Source organism: Dermacentor andersoni, chromosome 11, assembly GCF_023375885.2.
Source record: "Dermacentor andersoni chromosome 11, qqDerAnde1_hic_scaffold, whole genome shotgun sequence".
NCBI classification, from domain to species: Eukaryota; Metazoa; Arthropoda; class Arachnida; order Ixodida; family Ixodidae; genus Dermacentor; species Dermacentor andersoni.
The window spans coordinates 50588402-50606306 of record NC_092824.1 but is presented as its reverse complement, the minus strand read 5'-3'; the positions used below and the strand labels follow the sequence as shown (position 1 = coordinate 50606306).

Sequence of the window (17905 nt, the reverse complement as noted above, 5' to 3'; positions counted from 1 at the left end):
TGACGTTTTGCCTAAGAAACTGAAATGAAGGCACTGAACGCAAGGCTCTAAGTACAGCAAAACAGTTTTCCTCCGCAGTAAATAAAGCAGCTAGCTGAAAGCGCATGATTATTCCGTCGAAAACGCTTCTCGCTTCCGTCGATGCTGCGTAGAAGCCGTCGTCTGCTTCATTAGCTGGGATGCGTGTCCCCGGGCAATGGAATGAGTCATCGTATGTTGTTTTATTCCTTGATACAACATACGCGACCCACCAGTGGTGATGCGCGCACGTTCTAGGCAACGTTATCACTTTCTCGTGAAACGTAAGTGACTCAGCCCGACTCGGCTGGCTGAGAAAGGCCGAATATCACCGATAGCATTGTGCGCGCCAGAGATATCCGCTTGCATCGATGCAAGCGTCGGTGCTGCCATCTCTTGTTCACTTCTGAAGGCGCGCTACGCGCCTTAACGCGGACTGAAACGAAATGGTCAGAAAGACGGCTAGCGAAATGACAGAGATTAAGAAATTGGTAATTAGTCAGAGTGCTTCGGCCAACGCGTCGGCGCCGACCGCCACAGAAGCACCAGTTCCGGCCGGCGACTCTGCCGGGGCCGCCAAGCGTACGGCAGTTTCTTGTAAGGAAGATCCAGATTCGCGAACAAATGAGATCAAAGGCATGCTGGCCACGCTCACTAAGAGCGTGCAGCAGTTACAGCAAGGCTTAGCACAGGTGCAAGTCGCCCTAGGAGACCCGAAGAGAGGCCTAGGCGCGCTGGCCGATCGCATGGACGCCCTCGAGCGTCTGGTGATACCAAACAATACGTCCGTAACTCCGATGCAGGTCGTTGTTCCAAACGCGTCGGGGACTATAATCAGGGCTACGAGCACATCGGTGCGTCAGAGTGGGGAGGGGGGGGGGGCACTTTTTACGTGCATCTGTGCTTACAGCGGGTACACCAGAAAACTTGTCTAATCATGGATAGTTCCAAAGAGGAGTTCAAAATTTGGCAGTGTAACTTCTTGGGGTACTCCAATAAGAGGGCTCTGTTGCAGCGATATTTTTTATCGCTAGCTAGCAAACCGCAAGTAATAGCATTACAGGAAAGCCTCGTCCCTACCGCATCCTGTAGTGTCGTAGGGCGACACTAGGTGCCCTTAGTTACGTAACTAACAAAGCCCATAAAGAGATGGCACCACTGTTGCCCGTATATATATATATATATATATATATATATATATATATATATATATATACTGTTGCAAAAAGAAAGCAGGCCCACGAGTGTAAGTGAGTGAGTGAATAAACTTTATTGTAGGTCCGGCGAGGACGCGAACTCGTCGCGCACCCGGCTAGTCCCACGTCGGGACCGGCAGGTCTAGCCCACCGGCCCGGTCGCGGGCACGCCGGACGGCCAGGATTTGCTTTTCTACAGCGGGGCTACGCAAAAGCGAGTCCCACTCCTCCTTGATGAACTTGGGGTATGTCGACCCGCACTCCCAGAGCATGTGAGGTAGAGTGGAGGTCTGGCCGCAGGACGGGCAGGCGTCGTCGCGATACACGTCGGGGTAAGCCTCGTGGAGAGCGGACAGACACGGATATGTGCTGGTCTGTAGGAGCCTAAGCGAAACGGCTTGCGCCCTATTCAACTTGGGGTGAGGGGGTGGAAAGACCCTTCTGGACATGTAGAAATATTTAATAATCTCATTGTGAGTTGCGGGAGCGTCCCTGTGACCGTAGAGAGGAGGGGAGTCAATAGAGGAAGCGCGGTCGGTGAGGTCACGCGCAGCCTCGTGGGCAGACTCATTGAGGTTCGGGGGAGCACCTTTGACCGATCCTACGTGAGCGGGAAACCAGTGAATTGAATGGTTTGTGAGAGCATGTGGACTCGAGCCGCTAAGAAGACGAACAGCTTCCTTGGCGATGCAACCCTTTTGAAAAGCCCTAACTGCCGTTTTGGAATCACTATAAATTTCGGACCCACGACCGTCTAGCAGGGCGAGGGCGATGGCGACTTGCTCGGCGACTCCGGGGTCTGAAGTGCGAATTGAGGCGCTATTGGAAATGTTGCCGCCCGAGTCGACCACAACGACGGCAAAGGTCTTCCCGTCACTGTACTCCGCAGCGTCGACGAAGCTTGCGCTAATGTCGTGTCGCTTGATCTGTTTGAGGATGGCGGCTGCTCTGGCCTTGCGTCTGCCCTCGTTGTGGACGGGATGGACGTTTCGGGGCACAGGGGCGACTTCGAACTTGTCTCGAATGCACCTAGGGATCGGGGTACTGACCATCGGGAATCCCGCAGAGTGGTAACCCAGCTCTTCGAGGATGCGTTTACCTGCTGCTGTGGTGCCCAGGCGAGTGAGTTGCGCGCGTTCTTGGGCTTCGGCAATCTCCTCGGCGGTGTTATGTACCCCCAGCTTCAAGAGATCCTCGGTATGGGTCCTGGTGGGTAGCCCGAGAGCCCTCTTGACTATTTTGCGGATAAGAACGTTGAGCTTGTCTCGCTCCGCTCTGAGCCAGTTGTGCATAGAAATCGTGTACGTGAGGTGGCAGAGTACGAAGGCATTGATCAGCCTTAGAAGATTGCTTTCCTTCATGCCTCGATGCCGGTTTGCAATTCTGCGAACGAGGCGGAAAGCGTTGTCCGTCTTTGCGATAATCTTGCGGAGAGCAGTTCCGTTTCCGCCGTTGTATTCGACAAACATGCCCAGGACCCGAATAACGTCGACCCTGGGTATCACCCCCCCGTCACAAGTGCGAAGTCTGATGCTGCTTTCAGAGACTGGCTTCCAATCTTTGGGTCTGCCTCCCTTCTCTTTTCTGTAAAGTAGCAGCTCCGACTTGGCGGGGGAGCATCGAAGTCCGGTGGGGCGGAGATACTCCTCGATCACGTCAATCGCCTCCTGCATGGCTTCTTCGACTCTGCCCTCGCAGCCACGAGTGTAAAATAACGTATATTTACAACTGGTGTATATGGCGTTCAGGCAACTGCCAGACTTTGTCTTCGTCTAGTCCAATCCAACTTCTTCGTTCCCTTCACCGTAGCATCACCCTCCCGGTGGAGTAGCTCCGTCCCGGTGCAAATTATAGAGCCTCACTTAATTGGGGGACATAGGGCTTAAGCCTGGCGACGTGAACAACATCGCTGGTGACGTTGCGATGCACTGAAGGCTGACCGACTGGGGTGATCTCGTATGTCACGTCGGACAGTTGGCGTAAGATCTGGTACGGACCAGAATGCCGGGAAAGTAGTTTTTCCGACAAGCCGACGCGACGTGAAGGCGTCCAGAGAAGGACAAGGGAACCAGATGAAAAATGGTAGTCTCGGTGCCGAAGGTCGTAACGTCGCTTTTGAGAAGCTTGCGAGACTGTGAGGCGATGACGGGCGACAGCTCGGGCCTGGGCGACTAAGTCAATAGCATCGCGAGCGTAACCAGTGCTGGGTGATTGTACTGCGGAAGATAGCAACGTGTCAAAGGGCAAGGTGGGGTCGCGGCCATACAAAAGGTAAAATGGTGAAAATCCGCAGTGTCGTGACGGGATGAGTTGTATGCGAAAGTGATGTATGGTAAAGCGACGTCCCAGTCACGGTGATCGTCGGAAACGTACATGGCCAGCATTTCAGTTAGCGTGCGGTTGAGTCGCTCGGTGAGGCCGTTCGTTTGAGGGGGGTACGCGGTAGCAATCTGGTGTTCTGTTGCGCAGGAGCGGAGCAGGTCATCGACGACCTTCGAAAAAAAGTAGCGGCCGCGATCCGTCAGCAACTGCCGAGGGGCGCCGTGGTGCAGGGTGACGTCGTATAGTAACAAGTCTGCGACATCTGTAGCGCAGCTGGTTGGTAGCGCTCGCGCGATGGCATATCTCGTGGCATAATCGGTTGCTACAGCAATCCATTTGTTGCCTTTGATAGAAATTGGAAAGGGGCCTAGGAGTTCTAGGGCCACACGAAAGAAAGGCTCTGTGGGGATATCGATTGGTTGAAGCAAACCAGCGGGTGGCGTAGCAGGCGTCTTCCGGCGCTGACACAGGTCGCAAGAAGTGACATAACGGCGCACAGAGCGATAAATATACCGGGCCAGAAGAAGCGGCGCCGCAGGCGATCGTATGTACGAGTGATGCCCAGATGTCCAGCAGTAGGAGCGTCGTGAAGTTGCTGTAGCACGGCTTGACGAAGGTGCTTGGGAACGACTAGGAGGAGCTCCGGGCCGTCAGGACGAACGCTACGACGGTATAAAGTTCCATCGCGCAAGGTGAACATGTGGAGGGACGGGTCATTGGGCGAGGAGCTTAGGCGTTCCATAAGTGTTCGAATAACAGGATCTTTGCGCTGCTCGTCGTCAATATGGAGGAAGTCGGAGATGGATAGAACACTGATGTCCGAGTCTGCATCGGTATAGTCCGGTTGATCCACGGGATTGCGGGACAGGCAGTCAGCGTCTTTATCCAGGCGCCCTGACTTATACATAATAGAAAATGCATATTCCTGTAGACGCAATGCCTAACGTGCAAGTCGTCCAGTTAGGTCCTTCAAAGAGGAGAGCCAGCAGAGGGCGTGATGATCGGTTACGACGCAGAAGCTCCGAACGAAAAGGTACGGCCGGAATTTCGCGACCGCCCATACGAGCGCGAGACATTCTCTCTCGGTAATGGAGTAATTTCGCTCGGGCGTGGAAAGAAGGCGGCTAGCGTAAGCGATGACACGGTCTTGGCCCTGTTGACGCTGAGCGAGGACAGCGCCGATGCCATGACCACTCGCGTCAGTTCGTACTTCAGTGGGCGCAGAAGGGTCAAAGTGTGACAGAGAGTGTGTCAAATTGGGGAAGTTGTAAGCCGCTCAATCCGGGTGGAAAAGGCTTTCTCCTGCAGAGGTCCCCAAGAGAAAGAGACGTATTTCTTAAGAAGGTCAGTGAGAGGGTGAGCGATGTCGGCAAAATTTTTCACAAATCGCCGGAAATTAGAGCATAAGCCCAGAAAACTACGGACATCGTTTGTTGAACAAGGTACAGAAAAATTTCGCACGGCGTGAAGTTTCTGTGGATCAGGTTGGATTCCGGCGGCGTTTACGAGATGGCCGAGCATGTTAATTTCACGGCGACCGAAATGGCACTTCGAGGAGTTTAGCTGAAGGCCAGCCCTGCGAAACATGGAGAGTGTGGTTGTGAGGCGCCGCAGGTGGCTCTCAAAGTTCGGCGAAAACACAATCACATCGTGTAGGTAACAGAGGCATGTAGACCACTTCAAGCCGCGCAAGAGAGAGTCCATCATGCGCTTGAATGTAGCTGGCGCATTGCATAATCCAAAGGGCATGACTTTAAATTGGTACAGACCGTCCGGTGTGACGAAGGCTGTTTTCTCGCGGTCCATCTCGTTGACGCTAATCTGCAAATAGCCGGATCAGAGGTCAATTGATGAAAAGTATTGGGATCCGTGAAGGTAGTCAAGAGCATCATCAATGCGCGGTAGGGGGTAAACATCCTTCTTTGTTATCCTGTTGAGGTGACGGTAGTCAACGCCGAAGCGCCACGAGTTGTCTTTTTTCTTTACTAAGACAACCGGTGATGCCCACGGGCTACTGGAAGGTTCAATGATGTCCTTGTCCATCATCTTGTCTACTTCTTTATGTATGATGGCCCTTTCTGTTGCGGAGACACGATATGGCCGCCTATGAATGGGGCTGGCGTCACCGGTGTTGATGCGATGCGTGACAACAGATGTCTGGCCAAGTGGACGGTCGTCCAAATCAAAAATATCCCGAAAAGATGACAGGAGGTGACGAAGAGCTGTTGTTTGCTCGGAAGGAAGGTCAGGGGCGATCATCTTAGAAACATTTTCCGCAGGCGTCGAGCACGGAGGAGTGGGTGACAAAGGTCCGTTGGTACTGACGAAGGATTCAGCGGTCAAAGAAGAAATCTCAAATTCTTCCAAAGGAGTGATATGCGCTATGGCGATGCCGTGTGGAAGCACATGCGACGAAAATCCGAAATTGAGGATGGGCACGCGAGCGCAGTTTTCGCGGATCCGGATTAAGGTGCTCGGTAGGGCAATATTGCGCGACGAAACCACGTCAGTAAGCGGCGACACGACGTACTCACCATCAAGTACGGGAGGACAGGACGTCAGGAGGACATTTGTAGCCGCTTGTGGAGACAGCCTTGCAAACTCAGCAGAACATAAGCGGTGTGAAACACAAGTTGTTGCGTCGGCAGGAAGCGGCAGATCCAACTGTACAACACCTGCGGAACAGTCAATTTGGGCAGAGTGTTTCGAAAGGAAGTCGAGGCCGAGAATTAGGTCGTGTGGACAGTGTTCAAGGACGATAAATAGAACAACGGCATAATGGCCCCCAATAGTCACACGTGTTGTGCGCATTCCAAGGACAGGTGAAGTACTCCCATCGGCGACTCGCACAGTGCACGGTACGGCGGGTGTCAGAACCTTCTTGAGCCTTCGGCGGAGAGCAGCGCTCATAACTGAAAGCTGTGCTCCTGTGTCAACGAGATATCTAGCAGGAACGCCATCAACTTCAATGTCCAGTAGGTTTCCACATGTAGGCAGGGTCAACAGAGGATTGGTGGGCCGCGTCGGAGTTGCGGCTTCACCTCCGGGAGCTGCACTGCCTAGTTTCCCGAAGCGACCGGTTGCAGAAGGGGACGAAGAGCGGTGAACGAGAGGCGAACGGGACCTACGACCTTGCGGAGACGGGGAGCGGCTGGATCTTGGTGCAGCACTGTCGGCGTTGATGTTCCTAGTCGGCGTATAGGGCGAGAAAGTACGATTGTCTGGTACTTGGCGGTAGTGACTCGGAGACGACCACCGAAGAGGAGACGACCAATGGTTGCGGCAATGACGGGCGATGTGTCCAATACCGGAACAATTAAAACAGATAGGTTTATCATCCGCTGTGCGCCAGTCAGCTGGGTTGCGACGAGGGGGCGGAAAGCTTTGCGTCTGGGGGCGAGCGGCCGGAGAAATCTGGTAGGTGTTTGTATGGCGGACCGAGCAGAGAGATGGAATGCCCAAACTTACTATTTCCTCCCGAACGACCGCTTGTATAAGGGAGATAGCGGGCACGCTTTCCCGACAGTCGGGACGAACTGGAGCCGGAGCCATGGCCTCAAGCTCACGGCGAACGATGCGCGTGATTTCTTCCGGTCCTGTGGGCTGAACGAAGCGCGGCGGGTCTTCGCAAGATGTCGCGGCGGTATTGGGCAATCGGTCGAGAGTCTGAGCGACGCGGCGGCCCTTCGCTTGTTCGAAGCGCCGGCACTCCTTCATAATTGCATCCACAGTGGCACAATGCTTGCACATCAGGAGATTGAAGGCATCGTCTGCAATACCTTTCAATATGTGACCAATCTTGTCTGCCTCGGTCATGTTGTTATCAGCCTTGCGACAGAGGGCCAGCACATCCTGTATGTAGACGACATAGGATTCTGTGGACGTTTGAGCGCGACAGGCAAGTTCTTTTTTTGCCGCCAGCTGACCACCGACAGGTCTGCCAAACAGGTCTCGCATTTTTTCTTTGCAGACATCCCAGCTCGTTAGGTCAGCTTTGTGTGTGTCGTACCATTGCCTCGCAGTTCCTCTTAGGTAAAATATGACTTTTGCTAGCATCATTGTTGGATCCCACCTGTTGTTGTCGCACACTCGTTCGTACATCGTAAGCCAGTCCTCGACGTCGGCGTTGTCTGTGCCACAAGATGTCCCTGGGTCCCGCTGATGAGTGAGGATCACCGTTGCCACGGGCTGCTGAGGCGTTGTCGCTTGTGTCGGTTGATTTGCCATTGTTGTGGCAGGTAGATGACGTCCGCTGCGAAGTTCCGTGATTGTACCCCGCACCTCCACCAAAATGTTGCAGGAAGAAAGCAGGCCCACGAGTGTAAAATGACGTATATTTACAACTGGCGTATATGGCGTTCAGGCAACTGCCAGACTTCGTCTTCGTCTAGTCCAATCCAACTGCTTCGTTCCCATCACCGTAACTATATATATATATATATATATATATATATATATATCAGTGCTCGCGGGCATAAAGGGGTCTTGCATCTGGTGTGATATGGGTTAACGGCTGTGTCGTTCTTCTGCTGGTCGCAATGCTGGCCAACTCTACACATCTCTCTCTGGTTATCGTGCCGTCTTTTTGCAGCCCGAAGGTCAGGGAGTATGCACGTTAGTTGACAGTCGGCTTACACACTTGTCTCACGACCTGAAGCTGGCGAGTTGCAAGGTCGAATACGTCATGGTGGAGGTTCTGCTCAACACGAGACAACGCAACCAGTGGAGAAACAACATCTACAGCAATCCTAGGGACTTGCGACAGCAGTTCAAAACGATATTCAAGATGTCCGTCGACCTGGCCGGCACCCATCCCCTGGTCGTCGTCGGGGGTTTCAACGCACCGTACGGAGTGTGGGGGTACGTCTACGACACGAGCAAGGGCAGGGTCTGTGGCAGAACGCCAACGAAATGGACCTCACGCTCATCACGGACAAGGCGTTCCCCACCCGAATCGGCAACTCGGTGAGCCGGGACACCACACCCAATCTGGCGTTCGTGAAGAACGTCGAGGGAGCCAAGTGGAATAACACCGCAATAAATTTTAATAGCGGCCATTACGCGATCAAGACCCGCTTCGAAGTCGCCCGAAGTAAATCCAGAGAATTCAATGTCAGGGACTGGGACCTTTATGCAAGTTCCGCTGCAACTACAGCGCACACGTCCCCAAAGACTTGGAATATTGGTGCGAGCAAAACAAGGGTGACGTCGAGACATCCACTAAGAAGATCGTCAACGACCTGGAGGTAGAGAAGATGGACAGCAGGCTAGCCCATCTTATCGAGGCCAAACAGGCGTTGCTTCTCCGATGGAAGAGACAAAGATTTAACCGAAGATTGAGGAAAAGGATCTCCGACCTTAACAAGGCCATCGAAGATCACTGTCGGACCCTCGGCAAGCAGCAATGGGACGAGGTCTGTGACTCGATCGACGAAAAGATGCGTAACGGCAAGTCCTGGGGCATGCTAAAGCATCTCCTCAATGAGGGAAGCACCAGATACAGTCAGAGACACACGCTCGCCAAAGCCCTGCACGAAGCTACCACATCCTGTTCCGGGGATGGGCTGGTTGCCAAGCTCATGGAGAAGTACCTTCCCGTAAAGCACGGAGACGAAGGAGACCGGTTTCCCGACTACCTCGGCAAGCCCATCCGGAATTGGACGAAGACGTCACTGTGCGGGAAATTAAACAAGCCATTTTTGCGCTCAAGGGGAAGTGTGCGCCAGGTGCCGGCAGAATCACCAACAAGATGCTGCGGAACCTTGACAGCCGTTCGATCGGATGACTCACCGAGAAGATCAACGAGACGTGGAAAAACGGCATGTCCCAGAGAAATGGAAGACCGGCAACGTCGTCCTGATCCCCAAACCTGGCAAGGCTTCGAGCGTGGGCAACCTCCTACCCATCTCCATCACCTCCTGCGTCAGGAAAGTGGCGGAGCACGTCTTCCTCAACAGACTAAACAGATATCTCGAAGAGAACAACATATATACTCACATGATTGGCTTCCGTGCCGGCCTCTCGTCGCAGGACATCATGAAGATTATCAAACATCAAATCATAGACGGCAGTACCAAGGACACCAGGCACCTGCTCGGACTCGACTTCGAGAAAGCGTTTGACAACGTTCTTCACGAATACATTCTGGCCTCCGTCGCAGACGTCGAGCTGGGCCCCAGACTATATAACTACGTCCGCTCGTTCCTGACGGGGAGGAAAGCGAAGCTGCGGATCGGCGACTTTGTCTCCGACGAGGTGCTCCTGGGCCCACGGGGCACGCCGCAAGGCTGGGTCATTTCGCCTGCTCTCTTCAACATCTGCATGATCGGCCTCTCGGGGAATCTGGTTCAAGTTGAAGGTATCCAACACGCCATCTACGCCGACAACATAACGATCTGGTGCACCGGCGGTAGCGAAGGGCAAGTGGAAAGCGCCATGCAAGAGGCGGTAGACGTCAGGGAGCGGTACCTGCTACCCACCGGACTCAGATGCTCCCCGACCAAATGAGCTTCTGCTTTGTAGAAAAGAAAAAAGCGGCAGACCTAAGGGCTGGAAACCGGTCTCGGAAAGTGACATTCACCTGTTCACTCGGAGCGGTTACCCGATACCCAGGGTCAATACCATCAGAGTCCTGGGTATGTTCATCGAATCACGCGGCGGCAACAGCACTGTGTTGAGCAAGATAATTGCGAAAGCTGACAATGCTTGTCGCCTCGTGCGAATTGTCACGAACAACCTTAATGAAGACAACCTGCTTCGGCTCGTTAACGCCTTTGTGCTGTGTCACTTCACCTACACGGTGGCCATGCACAACTGGCTCAGAGCCGAGCGGGAAAAGCTTAATGCCCTCATTAGAAAATTCGTCAAGAGAGCCCTTCAGAACCTGCCCGTCAGAACGCATACCGAGGACCTCCTTCGGCTCGGCATACACAACAACATGGAGGAGATTGGCGACTCTCAGGAACGGTCCCAGCTAACTTGTCTGTCCACCACGCCAGCCGGCAGGCGTACCCTCGAGGAGATCTGACTCGCACCCACCAAGAACTTGGCTGAAAACACCCAAATCCCCAGAGAAATAGGGGAGAAGATCGTGGTCGCCCCTTTGCCCCGCAACGTTCATCCCGTTCACAACGCAGGTCGTCGCAAGGCAAGAGCATTGAATATACTGAAACAAATAAACAAGGACAAGACCGAAGCAAGCTTCGTGGACGCAGCTGCATGCCGAGACGGCAAGGCTTTTGCGCTTTCCGTCGTGGACACGCTAGGCAAAGTCATCAACTGTGCTTCCGTCCGGATGACGAACCCCTATGTGGCCGAGCAAGTGGCCGTTGCAGTCGCCATGCAAGACGGTCGGAGAGAAAGGGTGTATAGCGATTCGAAAGTGACCGTCAGGGCATTCCAGAAAGGCCCGGTATCCCGGCAGGTAATTCAATATCTGAAAGGCGCCAAACACGGCGACATCTCCATACACTCCATTCTTTGGTTGCCTGCCCACGTTGGGGCGATTGAGGGGGTTCCTCTGAACCTCAACGAGTCTGCCCACGAGGGCAGACTCGTTGGGCAGAATCACGTGTCCGCGTTACCCGCAGGCCCGACTCTACGCGCCCGCGTGTGAATCCAGGCTGAGAACAGATACAGACAACCACGGTGCAGAGTGTTTCGAGTGCGTGGCGCTTCACTTTGCCGAAAGTTCCTTCATGCTTCAGAACTCTTGCTGTTGTCTGTCTGCTGGCGTCCTGCAATGGCCAGCTTTCAAAGTAGCGTGCATACGTGCATACGTCTCGGAACAGAAACTTCAGCAACGCAGTTGTTAGAACTGTTCCTAACGCAGTTAGTTAGAACAGAGTACAGCACACGATCACCCGAACATGCGCCACGTCCTCGAACCAACTGCGCTTTTCAAATGCTACATCATCGCTTACCACGCCTGTTAAACACACTCACGCGCAACAGTATTTGATCATGACCGGATTTGCTCTTTCATGCTGCTTGCTGCAATTGGCAACTTTCTGTAATGTGTAAACTGCCTATTGCTCGATCTTTTGTAGTGTTTCTTCTTATATTTAAATTTTCTTTCTTGCCGGCACAAGTTTATGCCAACATTGTATTGTATTGTAATGTGTTTTCGGTCCTGAAACAGTGTCTGTGCCTGCCGCTGCTGCACTCAGACCCCTGCCCTCAAGGCCCGTCAAGTTGTTGTGTGCAACTTTTTTTCTTAAATTCCCCATAAGTTGTACATATATGGAAATAAAGGCAATTCGATTCAATCAGTCGATGTACACGCAGTTACACCACACGGGCAGCGCTTAAGGCATTCGAAGCAAGGTTTGTCGCGTGTATGCATCGAATCTGCGTCATATTACGAAACTCGAGCTGTCTGTTAGTAGCATTGTGCACTAACCCCACGTTGCGTGCTGCAGGTTGCACATAATTTTATTTGGCAATTGCTTTCGTGCCAGGAGGGAGTAGTCTTTAATGAAGAGAAAGGAGGAGAGGTCGGTCGGGAAAACGTGAGCTCATCCACAGCAGCCTGCGTTGCACCGGCCCTACGAAAGAGCAAGCTGTGCCGTCTCCCGGGGCACGCAAGTTCTACCGCAGCAGAGTTAGCAGGACTCCACCTTGCTGTGGACCTACTTGCAGAGGAGCTACCAGCGAACCCGGCAGCCATCTTCTGCGACTCCAAGGCGGCGATGTTCTGCCTGCAGAACCCTGACAGGGCTAGCCTTGGGGCAGCGCTACTCTCTTCAAGACTGACGGCCCTTCAGGACGCAGGATGCTCAGTATCTCTGCATTGGCTACCGGCACACGTGATTATCCCGGGCAATTAAGAGGCGGACACTCTGGCAAAAAGTGCCCACCACTCAAGTGTCCCCCTCAGCCCTGCTGTAACGGCCGCAGACTTCTCGAGGCACAGGCTGCGCCGGCACATCATCGCCTGCCACCCGGACAAACGGGTATCCCTGGGCCGGCCTCCACGGCCTCTTCCACAGCACGGCCTCGTACGAAGGGATGCCTTGTTGCTGCTCCGACTGCGAGTTGGCTGCTACTGGACGGCAGCCCGCCGGCACCGCCTTGGCAAAGCCAGCTCGCCAGCCTGTGCCTCCTGTGTTGAACCAGAAACTGTCTAGCACATCCTGCTGGCCTGCCCTGCTCACCTGCAGCATCGCGGTCGACTTCTGCAAGAGTTCCACCGCCTGGGGCTCCCATGTTCACGACAGGAAGATATCCTCTTCCCCTGTCGTAATCAGCTACCAGCCTTCCTAAGTGTCGTCGAGTACCTCGACTCGTCGGGGCTCTCGGCGAGACTATAGGACATTTCTACAAAGACGGATGGCCTAAAGGCCATCTCTCCACCTCGGGCTTCCTGATCGGCTTCCTTCGCTTCCATCTCTACGACCCTCTACCTTCGTCCCTCCTACCCTCTCTCTCTTTTAACCCCATGCCCTCCACCCTGCTGGCGCTGAGCCGTGCTCCCGCATAGGTTGCAGAAAATAGCGCTAGCCTTTTCTCCTTCCCCACAAGAACCACTTCTCTCTCTGTTTCTAGCCAGCTACTCCTCACTGGGGAAAGGGGAAGTGGGAAATACAGGGATAGCTAGGGGGCTTTCATGCCAGTACGGTAAATTAAGTAACGACACAGTGACAGAGCCCACTTGTAGAATACGAAGGGAAGAAGTTTTAAAGGAGATATAACTCTTCACGAAATATGTGCAAGAAGATGTTGGCGTCCTTTGCAAACGCCGGCTGCTCCTGTACTCCTACGTGCCAGACACAAAAAAAAAACTCAGTGCCCTTCCACTCTGTGAAGAGGGATGACCAGCGAAGCTGTGTTTGTAGGCCCTTTAATGGCGAAGTGCACCTGCGCCCCAGGTCGGCGTGGCATTTCACTATCTTCGGAATCGGCCCACGTATGGGGAGTGCTTAACGCCTACGTCATCTCCACAGCGGGTCGGCCCGGCATTGGACTGCCTTCGGAATCTTTTTTTCTACACGCGGACACGATAGTGGGGAAAGTAGCCCTTAACAGTTTAGCTGTAAACAAAATAAAAGAAACATTCAACGAAGAACACAGCGACATGAAAAAACCACGTTGAGAACGTTGATGCGATCCGTTTTCGCACCTTCCAGTTCACAATTTATCAAAAGCCAGGCCCCTGTTTTGGCAAACTGTTCCGTTCTAGCAAAGAGTACACTGTGGTCTTACCTGCTGAGTCACGTTCGTTTTCTCTACTCCGTTGACTTTTAAAAATTTGCTGAAGTTCAGAAGACTTCCATCCAATGTTTGGAGCCGCTCCGTCACGTAATCTGAGTGATGGTCGCATGCAGAAACTACGGTCGGCTTGTCAAACAAAAAGACGCATTCCCAACCACGCATACCCAACCACTCTTCCACCACCAAAGTTGCTCATAGCTTGTCTTTCATTCTTTGCAAAGTTGTTCCTCGGAATTTTGAGAGTGGCATACCACAAACAAATGTAATGAAAAAAAGAACACCGAAAGCGCATGTCCTTTATGTTAGCTCTTACGGATGGATGGATGGATGGATGGGTGGGTGGGTGGATGGATGGATGGATGGATGGATGGATGGATGGATGGTTGGATGGATGGATGGATGGATGGATGGATGGATGGATGGATGGATGGATGGATGGATGGATGGATGGATGGATGGATGGATGGACGGATGGATGGATGGATGGATGGATGGATCTTCATTGTACGTCCGGCAAGGTTTAACGCGACTCGGGCTCAGGTCTCCCACAGGGGAACGTCAAGCCTCTGCCACCACGCCGCCTCACGGGCTTGCTGGACTGCCCACGTCTGGATTCCGAGGGCTGCGCAGAGCGGCCCACCTCGACGACAGGCTCTCCGGAGCAACTGCCATCCTTCCTGTAACTACATTGCACTCCCGCAGCATGTGTGTGAGTGTTGCTGGTCCTTGCTGGTACAATTAGCACGTGTCGTCCTGATGCTTGCCTGGGAAGATACGTTTCAGACGGAATGGATTAGGCAAAGTGTTCCTCTGGAGCTGTCTCCAGGCGACGGCCGGCTTCCTGTTCAATTTGGCACTCGGCGGTGGGTATATCCTTCTGGCGTTCGGATGTGCACTGGTTATGTCATTGTAGCTGGTGACCTTGAACCGTTCTGCGCGAGGAGTGTTCGTTATCGTGCGAGAAGCGTGGCCCTGTTCGACGCGGCGGGACAGGTCTCGCGCCGTCCGGTGCGCCGTCTCGTTGAGGTTCGGGAGCGCGTCGCCTTCCGAGGTGACGTGCGCGGGGAACCGTACGAACCTCGAGCTCGCGGTTTTGGATCTGCCCGCTTTGGCCATAATGGACAGGGCTTCCTTAGAAATTCTACCTTCGGCGTAATTATTTACTGCCGTTTGCGAGTCCCTTGGTACGACTTCGCATTCCTGTTCTGTGAGGGCCAGCGCCATCGCTACTTCATCCGCTATTTCCGAGTGTTTGGTGTGTACACTGCATGCGATTCTGATATTGGAGTTTGTGTCTATGACTGCGCTAGTCTCATACTTAATATTAAAGGGCGAAACAATAACAGGAGATCAGCCCACGCAAGAGGCCACGTTTCTAACAGAAAGTTCGCCTACGTGCATGGCGTTCGCTGCCAGGGTTTCCCTGTAAACGTTACGGTTACATAAGCTGCAGTTGCCGGCAAGCCTGAAAAAACAGTAAGGGTTCTTCGAACGCTGTCGCATTCCACCCTTAAAGGCGAAGCTTAAGCGTCCTCCAAAGATTTTTGTTTCTTTTCGAAAATTAATGGAGTACGCTTTATTTAAAAGTTCTAAATGACCTTCAGCAGTCCTTAAAATGGTTTCTTCATGCACACACAACATTAGAATGAGAAGTCGTACATTGAGATCTTCATTTTGTTTCTTCGTTTTTATTTCTTCTGTCAGAATTTATTGAACCATTTCTCTCCCCGCTCCGGCCTCGCTGTAGAAATGAATAAGGGCTAAATAATATTGGCTTATATCGCGACGTTTATTAAAACACCGTAGGCGCGCGCTCTTTTATTTCTTTGGTGCTGCTAGAAAGGGCGCCTACGTCGTTTTAGTTAGCGTCGACGAATTAGTTGGCGCCTACGGCGCCAACTAATTCTGGTTAATAGTGAGATAGCCTCGCCAGACGCTAAATCTGGTCGGCTGCTGTTGCGGTTGAACAAAACCTTGGAGAATCTTGCACGCATCTGTATATGTCGTAAACACATCTGTACGGGCCTGCGCGTCTGTATTGGTCAGGTGTACGGTAAGTGTGCTGGTTTCGCGCATGCGCGGACGTGCGTTAGTGCGACACATGGTCGAGGCGCCGTTGTAGGACAGGAAATGAGCTTTACAAATAGTCAAGTATGGCTTCCAGCTTGTCTTCGTCGTCGTCGTCCTCGAAGGGCCGATAGCGGGATCTCTCGCACTTGGAAATCGCTCTGTTGCACTTTAGGCCCCTCTTGCACTCACCCCACTTTCGGAGCCCGTACACGGTTAAATCAAAGCACACGTCGCCTTCATCTGAAAGAAAAAAAAATAAGAATGAAATGAAGAGAAGCAAGACCGGGGGCTGCCTTGTTCCGAGCCCAAGTTAACCCCGTACTGCGAAGGCACAGAAATACACTTGCCTTCACAAACTCAAAAGGACCGCGGAAATTCGCTCGTCTCACGAAAAGTTCGTCTTGAGAGAAGCGATCTCTGGGAACTGGAAATTTCATATTTTTGACACGTTCAAATATCCGCGACGTCAAGTAAGAAATGAAACAGCATTGAAACCAGAAGGCACGCAGACTCGCGTATATTTCATTGCTTGAGACAAGGTATGAGTAGTCGTTTATGCTCTCATAGGCTATTCACTAATCGTTCCATGTCGGCGGTGTTCGGTTCTTTGCGCATTCACAAAAGCTGTTATTTTGCCTAGCTGGTCCTCAGTTTTGTCAAGCTTTTTGAGGAAACGCAACGAGGTATTGAAGAAATTATCAGTTGCGTCATGGGAAAACTTTTTTTTTGTTTTTTAAGGTGAGGGGGGCTCCTAGGCAGTGTCCTCGGATGATTATGATTAGAGACAAATCGCGGGTCTCCCCAGTTATGTTGCTATGGCAGCAGCAACAATAATTGAGGAGTTCTGACGTATCTTCACTGAAATATTAAGAACAGGCCGATTGCGGCAAATAACTTTTAATGCGATTATCATGATGAGCAAACGTCACGCACCATCAGCGGGCTATCGCTCTCGAACCGTTCTCCCGCCAACTTGGATCGCTGGGTAATCCGTTGTCCAATGGACAGCGCATCGGGCTACATTGCTGAGGAAACGGGGTTTGAAACCAATGGTTGGACCAACTTGGATCTCTGGTTATGGGACACTGGGTGCGTGTCGTTCTTCAATGAACAAGTTCGCCGCCTACTTGAGTCCTTGGTCATGTGGTCCTCTTCAGTCAATATCTTTGTGTGGCTCATCAAGGAACGTCACTTCGATCTATCGTAACTGCTATAGATGCACCGTCGCTTTATTAGGTGCTTTATTGTTATCTGCAGCAGAGTCGGCGGAGTGACTATCTACTGAACCACGGCATGTCGACCTGTACCTCGGTGTTCGTGTGTTGAATGTCGGCGCTTTTCGAGCACGACCGAAGGGTGATAACGCTTGCGCCGCCCCCAGGTTGCATGCTTAGCTGTGACGCGTTATCGCCTAGACGCGCTACGTATCACTTACACCACTAGTCATGGTGTTATCATGCACAACGCGCAAGATCGTGCGCGGCGCGAAACCCGACAAGCGCAACAGCTCGTGCTCGGGACTAAGGAAGTCCGCCACGCAGCAAAACTGCAAGGGTTAAAAAAAGAAAAGAAAAAGGCGGGGCCCATGACGTGTGCGTCACGCGAACCTACGGCTCCGGTGTAGGAGAATACGGGGAAGGAATTTCGCTTGCGGAGGCTAAACGGCAGAAAGTGGAGAGAGTGTCTATGTTGGCCGTGAAGTCCGCTTCCTGAAATCATGGATTCGCGGCACATAAAGTATTTCTATCTCTACTGTCAATGAACCAAAGAGAAAAATTGTTGCAGTCGAACGCTCACTAGAAGGCTCGTAACAACTTTCAGCATGCAACCACAATTTGCTATGTGGCCTGGTGAGAGGCCCTTTAAGGGTGTTACTTAGTGCGTAAATTCAGGCTAACCTATCGCAAGTAAACAATGCTTGCGCGAAATGAACAAATGTCGGGACAATAAATTCCAGTATAAATTTGGCGCTGCTCGGGTAACTTTATACGGCAATTTATTGTGATAGTTTACTGCCTTAAGAAAGAAAGGGTGTTTATATTATTATACGACATTTGTACTCTTGTGCTTTCAGTGGGTGACCTATC

The 17905-nt window shown here is 52.4% G+C and overlaps 1 long non-coding RNA gene across 1 annotated transcript in view; it reads right to left on the bottom strand.

The window, feature by feature from the left end:
• Positions 1–15416: 15416 nt before the first annotated feature.
• The window catches only part of LOC129381355 (uncharacterized), an 8347-nt gene continuing 5858 nt past the window's right edge, over positions 15417–17905 (bottom strand). Inside the window, exon 4 of the long non-coding RNA XR_008609551.2 lies at positions 15417–16058. This is a non-coding gene — a long non-coding RNA (uncharacterized lncRNA). The remainder of the gene's footprint in view (positions 16059–17905) is intronic.